Source organism: Canis aureus, chromosome 19, assembly GCF_053574225.1.
Source record: "Canis aureus isolate CA01 chromosome 19, VMU_Caureus_v.1.0, whole genome shotgun sequence".
Classification (NCBI taxonomy): Eukaryota; Metazoa; Chordata; class Mammalia; order Carnivora; family Canidae; genus Canis; species Canis aureus.
The window spans coordinates 7666642-7684014 of NC_135629.1; positions in this window are offsets into that span (position 1 = coordinate 7666642).

Consider the following 17373-nt stretch of genomic DNA (forward strand, 5'->3'; position numbering starts at 1 on the left):
TCATCTCTGTCCCTTTCTTCCCAAACCTACTACCATACTACCACAACCTCACTCCAGGCCCTCTCATCCCAAGCCTCCTAACCAAACTCCATGCTTCTTGTCTGGTCCACTTCCAACCTATCTTCCACACAGGAGCCACAGTGATCATACCAAAGAACAACTCTGGCCACATCCTTCTCCCGTTGGTCTTTAATGGCCTCAGGATGAAGTCCATGCTCGTAGCCTCCCCTATAAGACCTCCTCTGATGTGGTCCCTCTCTTTAAATCAATCTGTCATGTTCCTTGACTATCCCTCCTTCTTCATTCCAACCATATAAACTGTTCACAGATCCCTGGATGTACCAAGCAAGGGAAAGCCTCTTGGGCTTTTCAAATTCTGTCTCCTCTGCTTGGGACTTTTTATTCCCACATTTTCACCTCACTAACTTCCATTTTTCCATAGGGCTCTGTTTAGATATTACTTTCTCCAGGAAGCATTAAGTGAAGTCCACTCCAATGTCCAGTGACTTGATTAAGTACCCCCTCCTCTCTGCTTACACAGTCTCCCTTCTTACTTATCTTAAATACTATACCACAACTGTTTGTTTACTTGATTTTCTTTTTGTCTAGACTGTGGCAGAACAGCATTAGTTATACACTGCACAGCTCACGAGAGACAACGATGTAAGTTATGCAGTGTATGTCCTTCACAAGTGTATCTACATGTGACCCCATGGAGGAGCAGGAGAACTACATTTTGTTCATTTTTGTATGTTTATATATGCTCAGAAAATAATTGTTGAATTAATGGATTAATAGATGAATGATTAATGGGTTCCTGGAAAGATAGATGGATACAGAACTTTCCCCCTTGGTCTTCACGTCCCCTAGCCAATGAAAGTCCACATCCTCTATTATCCTTGTCACCTCCTACCTGTTCTGCTTGCTTCCAACCAATTCACTGTCTCACATGGCTTCCAAGCAAGTACCTTATTTATGGGGATTCGTCCTTACATTGCTTAAAATCAAGATTCATTTCTCTTTATTGTTGCCTCAATTCCAAAAAGTCTCCTGAAGGTTTAATTGGGAATGACTTATCACCTAGGATTAAGCAGGTTTTTGTGTTTGACATTATAAAAAGTTAACCAGACTCTATGCTGTGCTTCCTAGGGCATAGACGATTTAAAGAGAAAACTCAAAACTCAAACCTTCCTTCTCTCTCCACCTCTTACCTTTTTTCCCACTGTTTAAAGAGAAATTGCCTTTGGAAAATTACAGAATTTTTTTCCCTGTATCCTAGCAAAGAAAAAAAAAACAAAGAGTTTATGAGAATTAAAATCAAGAGACTGAACCTAGGAAATATTTGGAGATGTACTATGCAGATATGCCAAGTGAATTAAGCCAGACTCTAAAGGCCAAATATCTTATAATTCCATTTAGATGACATTCCTGCAAAGGCAAAACTATAAGGTCAGAAAACAGATTAGAAGCTGCCATCAGTTGAGACATTGGGGAATTTGAGTGGGGGATAGAGCTGTTCTATATATTGATTGTGGTGGTGGTTATTCAACTGTATATGTTTGTCAGCACCTGTAGAATTAAACACTGAAAGAGTGGATTTTGCTGTATATAAATTATGCTTTAGTTTTTTTAATTGAAGAAAGTTGTACCACCTAGAAATCATTAATAGCAATGTTAATGTGAAGAATGCAGAAGGTAATGTATGGTAAATTGAGTTCTGTTAGTCTCTATTCATTTTCTACCTTTGGATATCCACCAAGAATGTCATTTCTTTTTCATCTTTTTTATTGTCCTCTCTTTTCCCATTCCTTTTCTCAAACTAAAACAGACTTGGATTTGATATTTGCATTGTCATTTCCCAGTAGACGAATCCTGGACAAATTGCTCAACCTCACTGAGCCTCAGTTTCTGGATTTCCTTATCTGTATACAGGGGATAATCACATCTATTGCTCAGGAAGTTTTTGTGGGTGCTAAAAAAAAAAACGCAAACATGAGTAAAGAAGGGTAACGTGTCCTGGGAGAACCTATAGTATAAGTACAGTGCCATTGTATCCATCTATCCATTCATCTACCAATTCACCCATCCATCCACCCATCTGTTCATATATCCACCCACTCCTCCATCTGCCCATCCACCCATCCATTTATCCATCCATCCACCCATCTACCCATCCATCCACGCACTCACTCATCCATACACCCATCTGCCCATCCATCTATCCATCCATCTTCTACTGATCACTTCAAGATGAGAAGGGAAGAATCAGTAAATTCACGTTGTTGAGGATCTACTGGTACTGTGGAAAATATTTTTGTTTAACATTTGTCACTCAATTCTTCCAATCCCATGAAGAAATTCAGAAATACCAGGTTGCATAGCCTAGAAAAGGGGACAAGATGCAAATTTTTCTGAGTCCACCCACTCTTTCTCCAGGTGTCAATTCCATTTTTCAAGTGTTATCAACTTTGGCCCTCACAACAGCCATATAAAATATATAGGCTTATCCCCATTTTATAGTTGTAGAAACTGAGAGGTTGTCCCTTGCCCAAGAACACATGAAGCTAGTAAGTGACTTTATTCTACATGTCCTGTCTAGCTCTTGTCATTGCTAACTGGTTCAAGGCAAGTTGCCAAGCATGCCATGCACCCTCCTTTGCCAAGTGAAGCCTCAGGCTGTATATGATGCAGTCCATGATCCAGACAGACAGGAGGCATTGCCCTGGGAAGTAGAAGATGCTTGGAGTTTGAAAACATCCTGGCAGGTAAAGAATCTTCATAGTGTATGGGCTTTTCCATTTTTCAGAGTGGCCTAAACTTGTTGCTTCTACTTTCTGATTCCCAGTTCCTTCTTCTGTTAAATAAGGTTTATTGCACATGCTTGTTGGAGCTGTGGTGGAGATTTAATGAGATACTTAGGTGAAAGTGTCTTGCATGAGGATGGTCCATAGTAGATGCTCAATCAAATGTAACTTTTCTCCCCTTTCTCCCCTTTTTTGCAGTCCCTGCCCTTCCAAAACTCAATCCACTATTGGTTGAGTCACTATTTATGATTTATTTACATCCACCAGTGAGTTCAAACCAGTAGCACCTGTTAAGATGATTAGAGGGGAATGGAATCACCAACACCTGCCCATGTTCAGGTCAGAGACTGGGAGAAGAAATCTAAGGAGACTAATTTATGGGGTTCTCTATGGATGTTGGGCCTTCAGATCAAGGCCAGCCCCCACTCTCCATCTCAGATGGATTAAGAGTATCTATGAATGTGCTAAGGGGAGGTATTGCCATAGTTACTCCATGCCCTGTACAAAGCAGCTGGACAGAGACTGAGCCAAGTCCTGGAGTGCAGGTGGGCATTACTCCCACAGGAACTCACTGGGTGCTGTTGAAAGAAGTCCTCAAGCAAAAGACAGCAGAACCCTTAAAAAAAGAGGTGGGGTAGCCCATGGACACTGACTCATCTCCCAAATTCTTCCGGTTATAGGTAAGGGACAGCATTCATACAGGGGGAAGCTGGATGGTGAGCAGAGACTGGCTCAGCTCCTGTCCACGTGGTTCTTTCAGGTCCAAATCCACAAACCCTCCACCTCTCCATGCCCTCTCTGTCTCTCTCCTCTCCTGGTACAGAAAACCTTTCTGCAGTTTTGACGACAAGAGGCCTTGATGTGAGTCCTCAAATTCTTCTCTCAAATGTATTGGAATATGAGCTGAGTTCTTTTCATTTTCTTGAAAGCCTAGGCTTTGGGAACTCAAAAGCCAGAAGCAGCATTCTTTCCTCTGCCAACGCATCCCTTTCCTGGGATAATTTGTCCCAGAATTATCTAGCTTGGTGGTTAGCAGCAACGACATCAGCAGGAAACATGCTACAAATGCAAATTCTTGGGTCCCACCTCAGACCTACTGAGTGGGAAACTCTGAGAGTAGGGCTCAGCAGTGTTTTAACTAGCCCTTCAGGCCATTCTGACACAAGATATAGTTTGAAAACAGTTGCTTAGCTGATGGCCAAATAATGAAGTGGGGTAGATTTGGAAAGGGTCAAGGATAAATTGAAAATACAAAGGGCACCCAGAGTAGTTATTATTATATTAAATATGTTCTCCTCTTATAATAACAAGCAATAATTGTATTTGTAATGACAGACAAATTTGACTACTTATGATGTACCATGCACAACACTGAGAGATTTATCTGCATTGCTTACAACAACATTGTGATGTAGGCACTATCATAATTTCCTTTTGTTGGGTGAGGAAACTGAGGTTGCAAGAGAAAATTAGGGATTTGCCTTTGGTTATACAGGAAGCAGTGGAGCAACACTGGGGTCTTGTGGGTTAGGGTGGGCAAAATGGGTGAAGGAGGTCAAAAGGTACAAACTTCCAGTTATGAGATAAATCAGTTCTGGGGATGTCATGTATGGCATGGTGACTATGGTTACTAATATTGTATATTACATTTGAAAGTTGCAAAGAGAATAAATCTTAAAGGTTCTCATCACAACAAAAAAATCTGTAACTGAGTGGTTATGGACATTAACTAAACTTATTCTGGTATTCATTTCACAATATATACATGTAACAAATTATGTTGTACACCTTAAACTGCTACAATGTTATATATTAATTAAATCTCAGTAAAAAAAAAAAGGAGGATCTTGTAAATTTGATTCAAGAGCTCCATTTTAGCGCTAATTTTATTTTTTTTAATTTTTATTTACTTATGATAGTCACACAGAGAGAAAGAGGCAGAGACACAGGCAGAGGGAGAAGCAGGCTCCATGCACCGAGAGCCGGACATGGGATCCGATCCTGGGTCTCCAGGATCGCGCCCTGGGCCAAAGGCAGGCGCTAAACCGCTGTTAGCGCTAATTTTAAAAAATATCAGGCAATAGTGTGGAAAGTAGCATTACAGATGAATTCTGTTTTCTTCTATTTTTCTGTATTTTCCACTTCTCTCTGTGAACATGTATGGCTTTTTAATCAGACAAAAGGATACTATTTTAAAAAGTAATCTGAGGGATGTCTGGGTGGCTCAGTCAGTTAAGTGTCTGCCTTTGGCTTAGGTCACGATCCTGGGGTCCTAAGATTAAGCCCCACAGCAGGCTCCCTGTTCAGCTTTTCCCTCTTCCTGTGCTCCTCCCCGCTGCTTGTACCCTGTCCCTCTCTCTTGCTCTCTCTCTCTCCAGTAAATAAAAAATCTTTAAAAAAAAAAAAAAGTAATCTGAAAAAAAGTAAATTTAAAAAGTAATCTGTACATTATAGGTACCATATTGGTAAAAATAAGACCTATAAAACATAATTATATGTAAATGCACATATATATTTTACATAAATAGATATATCAGTGGGTATTTATTCACAAGAGAAAAAACTAGAAGGCTCAGCGTCAAAATGTTAGCAATGATTATCTCTGTGGTAGAGATCTAAATGATTATAATTTTCTTCTATTTGCTGCTCAGTATCCTTGTATAATAAACATAAATTACTTTTGTAATCAGAAAAAAGAATTATTTTAAAAATCTGAGCCTTTCTGACTCTAACACCAGAATTCTCTCATAGCAAACAGTCAGTGCTTATTTTAAAAAGCCCTTTTTTTCTAGCTTTTTCCAGTAAGCCAGTCTTGTTTTTCTGTCACATGTATGACTAACCACTTATCTCATTCCACATCATCCAAGAAGAAATCAAACCTTCCAACAAGGAGCCTCCTGCAAAGCTGCCAGATGATATCTGATTCAGATTTTGCCTGCAATCCCGTTGTTCTAAATAAAGACTAGAAACACACTTTGCCTTTCACTAGATAATAGTTGAGCTCCAGCTAATTATGGAATGCTCCTCTCTGGATTTTTGACTATAAGAACATGAGAGGCAACGTTCCTTCTTGGCTTCTTAAAGGATTATGAATCACATAGACCTAGGTTCAAATTCTAGCTATTTCTATTTCTTACCAATCCCATTGGCCTTGGGCAAAATACTTAACTCCTCTAGGCTTTAGTTCCCTTCTAAAATTAGCGAAAGTAATGAATGCCTTTAAAGGTTATGAGGACCCAAGGGGAAATACATGTGAAATTTCCTAAAGTGCCTGGCACACAGTAACCCTCAATCTTAGTTTCCTTCTTTCTGGAAGATTCATGGTTGATTTCTGCTAATTGCCAATGGTGGGCTAGTAGTTACTCAGCCTTTGTCAGACTCAGTTTTCTCAACTGTTAATGAGGATAAAACTTCTTTCACCTTTATGCTGAAGCAGTGAACACAGATATGAGCTGCCCATATGCCCCTTAAAAGAAGGACTTGCCCCAGCTGTCATCTCCTGCAAGATTGGCTTCAGGGCTTGTCCTTATCCAAAGACCAATTGTAGATGGGGATCAATGGAAATGGACCCACTGCAATGTAGCCCCAGCGGGGCTAGCCAAGTCTTTCTCATGTCTGCATTACAGTTCAATTTTTCCCTCTACCCAATCCACCTCCACTCTTTCTCTGCCACAGCTAGTGATCCCTATTAAATATCCTGCATGCCAAACCTTGTCTCAGCAACTGCTTACAGAGAATCTAATCTGCGACAGCTGGTAGCAGGAGAGGTCTCGGAAAACAGGCAATAGATGAGGCTTTAGACCTAAATCACTCACCAGTGAAGACTCCATCACTAACAGTAGGTAGAGCACAGACAGCCCTCAGCACAAGGTGCTGATGATCCAATTGTTAAAACATTCACCTGTGATGAATCAGGATGGCATGTACTGATGGAAACATGAGCTGGTGTGATCTATTAGGTGTTTAGAAGTATGGGCTTATTGTAGCTATGAGAACAGTGGGATTGGATGGAGCAGTAGTGTCCTAGCACTGTTGTAACAAATTACTACAAATGTGGCAGTTTAAAACAACAGAAACATATTCTCTCATAGTTCTGGAGGCCAAATGCCCCAAATTGAAAAGTCAGCAGGGCTGGTTCCTTCTGGAGCCTCTGAGGGAGTATCTGCTCCATGTGTCTCTCTTCATGGGTGTTCATGGAGGTTTCATAACTTCAACCTCTACCTCCGTCTTCACACTGCCTTCCCTCTGTCCCTCAAATTTCCCTATCCCTTCTCTTAAAGGACATCAGCTTTGGACGTAGGGCACACCTTAATCCAGGATAATCTCAAGACCCTTAATTATTCCTGTAAAGACCCTATTTCCAAGTAAAATCACATTCTGAGGTGTGGGGTACACAGATCTTTTGGGAGCCACAATTTAACCTACAGACAGTTATTGCATAACACAATTGATGTCTTTGATAGAGATCATGAAAAGCTGCTGGATCAACAAGCAATTGAAAGCTACATGTGAGGAGTGACTGGGTAACAGGCACTAAGGAGGGCACCTGATGGGATGAGTACTGGGTGTTATACTGTATGTTGGCAAATTGATTTTAACTTTTTTAAAAAGCCCAGGAAAAGAGAAAAGCTACATATGAAAGCCAAGAGACCTCCTGATAGCTTACAGCAGCAGAAGGGTGGAGACCAAGAACCAGGCCTAGACCTAATAGAATGTCCAAGCTCCAAGGAAGATTAACTACTCAATCAAGGCAGATCTGTCAACTCAAGGTTATGGCCGGGGTTGGGAAAACATGGGCCCCTTACACTCAGGAAAGCGACATCTGATCTAGACTTCCTCTAGAAGCCCTGAGCCAGCATAAGTGGTCCACCCTTCTTATTAAGAGCGAGCATTCCCCCCACCTCTTACTTGGAAAACATGGAGACGACTCTCTACAACAAATACCTCTACTTAGGATCTATCCCCACCTCCTGTTCTGGCCACCAGGCCTATAGCTAGGTGACATGGCAGAGCCAGTAGGGAAGGAAGCAGGCTACACCCCACCCCCAAAGAGCTATAATACATTCAAATACCAAACATTCCAAGAATGTTTGGTCAAGGGGGCTTATGATCAAGAACACAAGATTAGGGATCCCTGGGTGGCGCAGCGGTTTGGCGCCTGCCTTTGCCCCAGGGCGTGATCCTGGAGACCCGGGATCGAATCCCACATCGGGCTCCCGGTGCATGGAGCCTGCTTCTCCCTCTGCCTGTGTCTCTGCCTCTCTCTCTCTCTGTATCTGTCATAAATAAATAAAATATTAAAAAAAAAAAGAACACAAGATTGGATTCCAGAGTATTTATTGATTGCCAAACACTCTCTCCTAATACAGGAATTAACACCCTGGCAGAGAACTCCAGGAGATGATACAAATTCTCCTTTAAATGGTTATGAAAAACATGGAAAAAAGTGATGGCCCATGCAAAGTGAAGCTGTAACTGCCATGGCTGACCGTGGAAGATACTATTAAAATGCTCAGGAAAGTGGATGTACCATGACACACCAAAAGACACACCAGAAGATTATATTCCATAGAATGCCCAGAGGCTACACCATTTACCAAGACTTGGAGAATGGGTTGGTGATGGGGACACTGGCATCACCAAAAATTCTGTGATAAATGGCTCTTTCATAAGCCAAGACTAAAAGCAGGAAAGAATGGCAATATCTAGGTTCACTAATAGCAGCAGAGGGGATAAGACCCCAAAATAGAGGCCAGGTGGTGGCATTTAATCTCCAGAAGCCAGGTGGATGCAATTATCATAGTAAACAGCAGGGTTGGAGTGGCAGCCAAGGGGCCTGACCCACAGAGCTAGTTAATAGTGCACAACATCCTTGGGCAAAATAGATAGGCAGCTTGTATAATCAGAGGAAATCAAGGAGGAATGATCTGGAGGCTTAGGACAGTTATCCTAAGAAAAAGTCTGATCCCTTGCCCAGTTCCAGACCTGGGCCAGGTTTTGGACCTAGAATCCACTGACTGAATAGGAGGCTAGGTCCCCAGGAGGAAGGACCTTTGCAACACCACAGCCAGTATACACAGAAATGATCCCCTAGTCCTTTTCTAAAAGGATCTGCAGCCATTTGCTCTGGTAACTATTCTCTGGGGAAAGGTGAATACACAAGGATTGTTGAACACAAGGCCTGAGCTGACATTGTTAACTCTAGCCCCAAAGCCTCATTCTCTCCATTACAGTGGGAGCACACAATAAATAGAATCCTGACTCCATAAACCAGGAAAATGATTAAGTCTGCTTTTAGAAGTCCTTCATGATTCAGTTTTTGCTATCTCTCCAGACTTATCATTCAGCACTTATTCCACTTACTCCACAGAACTGAGCTACTTGCACTTCCTTAATGCTTCATCTCCTATCTTCATTCTCTTAGTCTCAATATTTTTCAATCTCTGTTTCTGTGTCTCATCTCTCTTCTTTCTCTCCCAAGCCCCCTTAAATCTTTCCTTCTGTCCTTGTCTATCTCTTTATCTCTTCTATGTCCTTCATCTTTCTGTCCCTGTTTCTCTCTCTCTCTCTCTCTCTCTCTCTCTCACACACACACACACACACTCCAGGCACTGTACATGCTTATTCACCAGTCTCAGATGCTTCCTTCTACCCCTTCCTTTCTTCTCACTGACTTCCACTTGTGCTTCAACCTCCTTTTAAGGATCAGGTCTGAGACTGAGAAGCTTATTTCTTTATTCTCTCTGTGCTTGCCTCAACCACAACAAAAACTAGACTCTGTGAAATAATTAGGACTCTCCAAAATAATCTACAGATTCAGTACAATCCTTATAAAAAAAATCTAAGCTGGCTTCGGGGCCTCAGTGGCTCAGTCAGTCAAGCATCCAACTCTTGATTTTGGTTCAGATCTCAGAGTCGTGAGATTTAGGCCCACATCAGGCTGTGCACTGAGTGTGGAGCCTGCTTAAGACTCTCTCTCCTTTTCCTTCTCCCCTTCCTCCCTCTCTCTCTCTCAAAAAAAAAAAAATCTAACCCAGATTCTTAGCAGAAATTAAAAAGTTGATCCTAAAATTTATGTAGAATTCAAGGGATCCAGAATAGACAAAACTATAGAAATCAAGACAGTGGGGTACTAGCCTAAGGATAGACATATAGATCAATGGAATAAAAGTACCCAGAAATAAACCCCTACATCTATGATCAATTGGTTTTTTACAAAGGTGCTAGGATAATTCAGGGAAGAACAAACATATCTTTCAACAAATGGTGCTGGAACAATGGATATCCACGTGCAAAAGAATGAAGTTGGAACCTTACTTCATCATATACAAAAATTAACCCAAAATGAATCAAAGACATACAGGAGCTTAAATTATAAAACTCTTAGAAGAAAAACCTTGGATAAAATGTGAAACCCTTTCTCATCATGGAAATGCAAATGAAAACCACAATGAGATTCCGCTTCACACCTACTGTACTCAAAAAGACAGATACTAAGTATGGCAATTCCTCAAAAAATTCAATAGAATTACTACATGATTCAGCAACTCTACTTTTTGGTATGTTCCCAAGATAATTGAAAGCAGGGACTTGAACAGATATTTGTATACCTATGTTCACAGCAGCATTATTCCCAGGAGCCAAACAATGAAAGGAAGCAACACAAGTGTCCATTGACAGATGAATGGATAGACAAAGTGTGGTCTATACATTACAATGTAATATTATTTAGCCTTGAAAATGAAAGAAATTCTAACACATGCTACCGTATGGATGAAACTTGGACATTATGCTAAGTGAAGTAAATCAGTCACAGAAGGACAGACACTATATAATTCAACTTATGCAAGGTACCTAGAGTAGTCCAGTTCATAGAGAGGGAAAATTAGATGGTGGTTTTCAGGGGCTAGAGGAGGAAGGAATGGAGGGTGAGTGTTTAACAGGTACAGTTTCAATTTGGAATGATGAAACCTTCTGCTGATGAGTGCTGGTGATGGTTGCACAACAATGTGAATATACTTTATGCTGCTGAACTGTACACTTAAAAATGGTTCACCTGATAAATTTTATGTTATGTGTATCTTATCAGTATTAAAAGAAAGAATGTTTACAGTTACCTAAACATACCATTATGTTTTTAAAGATAGCATGTCCCAGGGCGTGATCCTGGAGTCCCGGGATCGAGTCCCACGTTGGGCTCCTGGCATGGAGCCTGCTTCTCCCTCCTCCTGTGTCTCTGCCTTTCTCTCTCTCTCTCTCTCATAAATAAATAAATCTTTTTAAAAAATAAAATAAAAAATAAAAAGCATATTGGGCTGCCCCAGTGGCCCAGCGGTTTAGCACCGCCTTCAGCCCAGGGTGTGATCCTGGAGACCCGGGACCAAGTCCCACATCTGGCTTTCTGCATGGAGCCTGTTTCTCCCTCTCTGCCTCTCTCTCCCTCTCTCTCTCTCTCTCTCATAAGTAAATAAAAATCTTTTTAAAAAAGATAGCATGCTGATCGTTAAATGTCAAACATCATTAAAGATATTGGTACAAAAAAAAGATATTGGTACTTAATTTAGAGGCACTGGGGTGGCCCATGCACCTCCTTGAACCTCATGGCTTCATCTTAAAATGAGGTGAGTAGGATTAGATCAGTCGTACTTCTAGCTCAGAGTCTTAGGACCCCTGTGGACTTCAAATGTAATTTAAAAGATCCTCTGGTTACTTTCAATGTTTCCAAATAAAATTATTCTTTTACCTTCCAAAAGCCTGTCCAGAGCAATAAAAAAACATCAGGCTTCACAGGATATTAGTTATAATTTTTACAGAAGATGGAGGAATGGGTTTAAGCTGCTTATGTAACAGAGCTACTGGTGCAGGGGAGGGGACTGTCACCATGGAAGCCAACTGGAGAATTACTTCAGAGCCAGCAAAGGGCACAGTAGTTTGAGCTTGGGCCACTACACCTACATCTGGAGAAGAAGAGAAGGATGTCATACCAGAATGGGCACAGGTACTTATGGCAGATAAACATGTCATCACAACTGAAGCAGTAGTGTCTTCAGGTTCTATGACAACTGAAATCAAGCTCAGCAGCTGGGGGAGGAGAGGAAGAACATGGCACCTGCTACAAGGCAGCTGAGAAGAACAGAGAGCAATTTCTGACACCTTTAATTCCCTAAATTAAGGGTTCTCAAACAGTAGAATGCCACAGAATCACCTGGAGGGCTTGTTAAACCACAGGGTGCTAGGTCCTGCCCCCCACCCAAATATTTTTTTTCAATAGGCCTGGGATAGGGAACCAGAAAAATTAGCAGCTAACAAGATCCTAGGTAATGCCCAAGTTGCTGGTTTGAAGACCACACTTTATTTTTTTAAGACTTTATGTATGAATATATGTATGTGTGTATTTGTGAAAGAGACAGAGAAAGCACAAACAGGGGGAGGATCAGAGGGAGAGGGAGAGAGACAAGCAGACTCTCTGCTAAGTGGGAGCCCAATGCGGAGGCTCCATCTCAGGGCCCTAAGATCATGATCTGAGCCGAAGGCAGACACTCAGGTGCCCCTGAGGACCACACTTTAAAAACCATTGCCCTACTAATCTACCAGGATTACTTCTGCTATTCTATAGTACTAAATAACCCCCCAGGAGTTTAACGCCATAAAAGTTTAGTTCTTGCTCACATATCAGTCCAGGGTAGTTTAGATAGCCTTCACCCTTATCACAAGTATGCCAACTTAACTACAGGGAAGAAAAGGATTATAGGAAGGTGCATGAGATGTTTTTAAAGAGTGATGCCTGGAAGAGGTACACATCACTTCATCTGCCTCCTCCTGTGATTGGCCAGATCTCAATCACAGGACTCCAATCTAACTGAGAAACATAGTTTTTCCGGGTGCCAGGAAGGAAGAAGTGTGGTAAACATAGATTATTTCCATCACATCAACCTACTGTCCATTCTTATTGTCCCTTCTCTCCTTCTCAGTAGCAGATTATTTTTTAATTGAAATATAATTAACATAGCATTGTTTAAATTTAAGGTGTGCAGCATGTTGGTTTGATACATTTATACATGTAATACGATTGCCACTGTAGTGATAGTTAGCATCTCTATTATGTCACATAATTACCATTTCTTCCTTGTGATTAGAATAGTTAATATCTCATTTCTTAGCAAGTTTGGTGATTGTAATATAAAGCTGTTGTCTATATTCACTATACTGTGCATTAAATCTTCTAGGACTTAATTACTATTAGCTGCAATTTGTACACTTAAGAGCAACACTGCTCTTAATCCTCCACCCCCCAGTCCCTGGCAACCACCATTTCTTTTTTTTTTAATTTTTATTTATTTATGTATGATAGTCACAGAGAGAGAAAGAGGCAGAGACAGAAGCAGGCTCCATGCACCGGGAGCCGGATGTGGGATTCGATCCCGGGTCTCCAGGATCGCACCCTGGGCCAAAGGCAGGCGCTAAACCGCTGCGCCACCCAGGGATCCCCGGCAATCACCATTTCATTCTGTTTTTACAAGTTTGGCTTCTTATACTCCACATACAAGTGACATCATACAGTATTTGTCTTCTCTGGCTTTTCTAACTTAGCATAATGTCCTCAAGATCCATCCATGTTGTCACACATCGCAGGATCTCCTTTCTCATGAATGAATAATGTTTCATTATATATATTCACCACATCTTCTTTATCCATTCACCCATTAACAAGCACATCAGTTGTTTCCACATTTGGAGTACTGTGAATGCTGCAATAAGCCTACTTTACCTCTGAATTTATTTAAAGCTACTTTGAAGCCAGATTGTTTCATGTAACAGAAAGCATCCAAATGAATACACCTCTCAAAGCATAAGAGTGGGAACAGAAATATTTTGTTTGCTAATCCTATGACCTTACTCTTACCCCAAGTGTTCTACAGATGAAGGAATGAGTTACACTTAATTAATGATTCAGTTTGTGTGATAGAAATTATTTCAAAAGGTAGAGTACATAGGATATAGTCACAGCAGATTGTAGACTTTGAGGTAGAGACTATGTCTTTTCTTTTTTTTTTTTAATTTTTTTTTATTTATGATAGTCACACACAGAGAGAATGAGAGAGAGAGGCAGAGACACAGGCAGAGGGAGAAGCAGGCTCCATGCACTGGGAGCCCGACGTGGGATTCGATCCCGGGTCTCCAGGATCGCGCCGTGGGCCAAAGGCAGGCGCCAAACCGCTGCGCCACCCAGGGATCCCTATGTCTTGTCTTTTCCCTGTTTTTCCCTGTTTCCCAGGGTCCAGCCAGTGCTTGGCACAGACATATAAATGCACACATACACTCATTATGTTGAATAAATACATCACCAGGAACTCACAAATATGGGTCCTTCATGGTGAGAAGGTTGGGAAGTTATCTAAACATTGTAAACAAAGAAACAATGTGAGTGTATAAAATGCCTAGCACAGGGTCTGTGGAACAGGGTCTGTTCCATTTACATAGTATGTAAATGGAAATAGTCATTAAGATTACTGGGGTTAATAAGCCATTCCATCTTGAAGATTCCTTTCAAATCTAACTATGTTATTCTAGGACACATTGTATAGTGATCAAGAATATAGACGTTAGGGGCGCCTGGGAGGCTAGGTCGGTTAAGTGTCTGCCTTTGGCTCAGGTCATGATCCCAGGGTTCTGGGTTGGAGTCCTGCATCTGGCTCCCTGCTCAGCCAGGAGTCTGCTTCTCCCTCTCCCTCTCCCTCTATCCCTCCCCCTTGCTTGTGCTTGCTCTATCTCTCTCTCTCTTTCTCTCTGTTTCAAATAAATAAAATTTATTCTTTTTATAAAAGAATATAGACTTTATTCATAATTTTCTAAAACTAGAACAAATTAGTCCAATTCCATCAGCAGGTGAATGGATAAACAAACTGTGGTCTAGCCATACAACAGAATACTACTTGGCAATTAAAAAAAGAAAAAAATTCTCTCCTTCATTCTCTGTCTCTATCTCTGCCTGTGTCTCTGCCTCTCTCTCTCTCTCTCTCTCTCTCTCTCTCTCACACACACACACACACACACACACGCACACTGTGGATGAATCTCAAAAATATTAATGCTAAATGAAAGAAGCAAGAGACAAAAGCCTGTGTTCTGTATGAGTCCATTATAACATTCTCAAAAAGATGAAACTATAAAGATAGAAACATTTCAGTAGTTGACAAAAGTTAGAGATACAGATAAGAAATTAGCTAGAAAGGAGCATGGTGAACCTTTTGGAGTGATGAAAATATTTGATACATTGGTTATATTGGTGGTTACATAACTATATATTTGTCAAAACTCATTGAACCATACACTATTTAAAGGTGATTTTAGGGCCGCCCAGGTGGCTCAGTGGTTTAGCGCCACCTTCAGCCCAGGTTGTGATCTTGAGGTTCTGGGATCAAGTCCCACATCGGGCTCCCTGTATGAAGCCTGCTTCTCCCTCTGCCTGTGTCTCTGCCTCTCTCTCTCTCTCTGTGTGTTTCTCATGAATGAATAAATAAATAAAATCTTTAAAAATAAATAAATAAAATAAAAGGTGATTTAACTGTAATTGAATTGTACCTCAATAAACCTGACTTTTAAAACATGTAACGTAAAAAAATAAATAAATAAATAAATAAAATTAAAAAAAAATATGTAACATGTAGACTATTTGTATAGATCATACTCACGGAGATTTCAAATGTGGTCCCAATCCCAGATTCATCACTTTCTATGTAACCTTAAAAATGTTTCCTTAATCTCTTAGATCCTAAGTTTTATTATTTAAATAATATCAAAGGAGCTTTTGTTCTGGGTATGATGGAATAAGCTCATTCTATTGTCTGTGATCCACTGAATGCAACTATAAGGCCTAAACATGATGCTTGAAGCAGATATTTGAGGTCTCTGAAAAATAAATACAAATTAGGAAAAAAAGACTAGAATTCCAATTAAACTGAAAGAGAGTTTGCCACTTCAGTTTTTACTCCAATGTCTTCCAGCTTGGACTCAACACAGCCCCAACCTGGAAGAAAACATTCATATGGACAGGGAGAAGTCTTCTAGTTATGGCAGTAGGAGCAACATAAGGGTGTTGCCTGATGTTTTCTTCTTTTTCTTCTTTCCTTTTCTCAGTTTCTGTGCACTAGGTTGTGTGGCAATGGCAGTGATAGTTGTGGCAATAGAGACTTACAGGAACCTGAAACTCTGAGAGTTTCTGATCAGAAGAGATGTGGTCCTAAAAAGGTGGGGCAAACCTGCTTATTTTTCTCTTTCTTGATCCCACATGTAGGTGTACTCATTGGAAGTGAGCAGCAGAGCAGAATAGATAAATTTCCAGCTTTCTGGCCAAAGGTCAGAAAATATTTAAAGTGATAAAATAAGGAAACTATGAAAGAAACCTGGATAATTGGAGAAACTGATATACCATGTTCATGGATTGGAAGCTATAACCTAGTGAAGAAGTCATTTTTTTTCCCATATATATCTACAGATTTAACATAATCCAATACAAATCCCAGTGGAATTTTTGCAAATATAGATAAGCTGGTGCTAAAATATAAGGAAAGGCAAAAGAACTAGAACACAAAGCAATTTTGGGGAAAAAAATAATAGAATTGAAGGAATCACATTACCCAATTTTAAGGCATTATAAATCTCAATTAAGCAAGACAATGCAGTAGTAAGGAGGAACAGACATATAGATTAATGGAACAGAAGAGAGTCTAGAAATACACCACATAAAAAATAACCAATTGATTTTTCACAAAAGTGAAAAGGCAATTTAAGGGAGAAAAAATGGGGGATCCCTGGGTAGCTCAGTGGTTTAGCACCTGCCTTCAGCCCATGGCATGGTCCTGGAGTCCCGGGATTGAGTCCTGCATCAGGATCCCTGCATGGAGCCTGCTTCTCCTTCTGCCTGCGTCTCTGCCTCTCTCTCTCTCTCTCTCTCTCTCTTTCTCTCTGTCTCTCATTAATAAGTAAATAAATCTTTTTAAAAAGGAGGGGGGGGCAGCCCGGGTGGCTCAGCGGTTTAGCGCCGCCCTCAGCCCAGTGCATGATCCTGGAGTCCAGAGATTGAGTCCCACGTCGGGCTCCCTGCGTGGAGCCTGCTTCTCCCTCTGCCTGTGTCTCTGCCTCTCTCTCTCTCTTTCTCTGTGTGTGTGTGTGTCTCTCATGAAATAAATAAATAAAATCCTTTAAAAAAAAAAGAAAAATAATAAAAAAAAAAACAAGAAAAAAGGAAGGGGGAGAAAAAATGGTCTAACAGCTGGTGCTGGACAAATTATATATCTCTATGTAAGAAAATAAATCTTTATTTAAACTGCCCAACTAATAGAGAAATTAATTCAAAATAGATCATAGATCTAATTGTAAAACCTAAAATTATAAAGCTCTGAGAAGGAAGCATGGGAGAAAAAGCTTTGTGGCCAAGGGTTAGGCGGAGTTCTTACACATGACACCAAAAGCATGATCTTTAAAAGAAAATTTTTTCCCTATTGACAAATTGAACTGAATGAAAAGCAAAACTTTTGCTTTGTGACAGACATTGTCAGGAAAATAAAAA